The sequence below is a fragment of the Myotis brandtii genome, unplaced genomic scaffold (genome assembly GCF_000412655.1).
Source record: "Myotis brandtii unplaced genomic scaffold, ASM41265v1 scaffold691, whole genome shotgun sequence".
NCBI classification, from domain to species: domain Eukaryota; kingdom Metazoa; phylum Chordata; class Mammalia; order Chiroptera; family Vespertilionidae; genus Myotis; species Myotis brandtii.
The window spans coordinates 1,909,174-1,910,970 of record NW_005370704.1 but is presented as its reverse complement, the minus strand read 5'-3'; the positions used below and the strand labels follow the sequence as shown (position 1 = coordinate 1,910,970).

Genomic DNA, 1,797 nt, shown 5'->3' with positions numbered 1-1,797 from the left:
GGGCAGCCCCGGAGGATGGTGAGCTTGTCGGCCTCCAGCCCCAGCACCTTCACTTCTGCAGAGAAGCGCAGGCGCCCGTAAGGGTGAGGACCTGGGCCGCTGCCCCCCCTCGTTCCCCTTTCGAGGGACCTGCCACCGTGGGTACCCGGCCTGGCAGATGGCTGTGCCCGGGCCGCCTGCCTCAGCTGGAGGGCCAGCCTGGAGGGGAGGCGGTCCCGCCTCTGCTGAGCCTGTGGTCGGTCCTCCCCCAGGTGATGGGCCCGGCCTCGGGGTCCACCTGCCCCCCGGGAACCCCGCTCCTCAGGCTGTGTGTCCTCGGGGAGTCACTCAGCCCCTCTGGGCTCTGTGCCCGGCTGCAGAGTGAGAGCAGAGGGAGGCTTTGGGGGGTCAGAGTGGCCGATGCAAATGTGTGAGACCTTAGGAAGAGCTCCCCCCACTGCGGCCCGTCCAGTGAGTGCAGCCTCCGCATCTGTGAGACAGCGGGGGGCGGGGGCAGTGCCGCGTGTCACCCCCATTCCTCGGGCACGTGGCCTGGGAATCCCGGGCTGGAGGGTGCGGAGGGTGGGGGTCCCTGTGATCCGAGGACACACGGCAGCCCCCGCAGAAGTGGAGCCAGAGATGGACCTGCCTCTCAGAGGTCAAGTGCGTCCATCACAAATACACGGCCTCTAGGGAGGGTGTGGGGACCCGGAAACCCGCCGCCTCCCGGTCCCCCGCTGCCGGTTTTCAGGGGCCCCCTCTCTGCTCTGCCCACCCCAGAAGCTGCCTCCATCCGTACGTCGTCACCTTGGCGGCCGGTCTGTGGTCAGTATAATCTCTCCCCAGCTGTGCCCAGTCCACCGGCTCAGGACCCAGAGGGAGGCCCCGCTCCCATTTGGACCCGAGTTTCCTGAATTGGACTCTCTGCAGTTGGGGCCCGAAACTAGAATTAACCATCCCCCAGGAGGCGGGGAGCCCCTGGATTAGAGAGTCTTTGGGCGTCTCCGGGGAAGCCCTGAGAATACGGGGGCGAAGGGCTTTTCCTCTTCCCATGGCCAGGCAGCCCTGGCCTTGCTCTGTGGGGCCACCCCAGGCTTGAGGGTCAGACAGGCCGCCGTGGACCCCTCTCCTTCCACCCGTGTGACCATGGCCAGCTCCCCGCCTGAGGCTAAGCCGGGCAGCGGAGCATCTTGGGAAAGAGGCGCGTGGAGGTGGGACACGCGTGGAGGTGGGACCGCCCGCGCTGTGCGGGCTCAGTGGGTGGCATTGGCGGCTGCCAGAGACCAGAAGGCTCCGGTCCGTCTCACCTGGGCAGGTGTCGTCAGTCTGGGCCGCCAGGGCCTTGAAAGTCAGGAGCAGGAGCAGCTGGCCGGGCCCCAGGGCCAGGGTGGCCCCGCACAGCCCCATGGTCTCTGGTCTTCGACCTTGAGCCCAGTGAGTGGGAAGTCAGCGGAACCCTGGCTGTTTCTCAATCCCAGTGACGCCCACTTCCGAGGGACTCGGGATCCCATGACAGCAACAGGATCCCCGAGGGTGTGTCCTTCCCCCTGGGCCCCCGCCCCAGGCACCCTCTGAGCCACCAGCATCCCCCCACCTGACCCGGGCCCCCTGCTGGGACGGTCTGGCCCCAGGGCCTCGGGAGAGCCCAGCCTGAGCCCCATTCGCATCTACACCCGGGGGATCAGCGAGGGGGCTGGGGATCTGCCCTCCGGCCTCTGGTTTCCAGAATATTCCGGGTCTGAGCCGGTCGTGGGCACTCGCTGTGGAGGGGAGAAGCCGCTCTGGGCCCCGTGGTGCCGAGCGCTGCTGCCAGCCCCG

At 68.1% G+C, this 1,797-nt stretch overlaps 1 long non-coding RNA gene across 1 annotated transcript in view; it reads left to right on the top strand.

The window, feature by feature from the left end:
* LOC106724011 overlaps positions 1-1,278 on the top strand; it is a 25,838-nt gene extending 24,560 nt beyond the window's left edge. The window contains exon 4 of the long non-coding RNA XR_001359761.1: positions 7-1,278. This is a non-coding gene — a long non-coding RNA (uncharacterized LOC106724011). The remainder of the gene's footprint in view (positions 1-6) is intronic.
* The last annotated feature ends 519 nt before the right edge of the window (positions 1,279-1,797 follow it).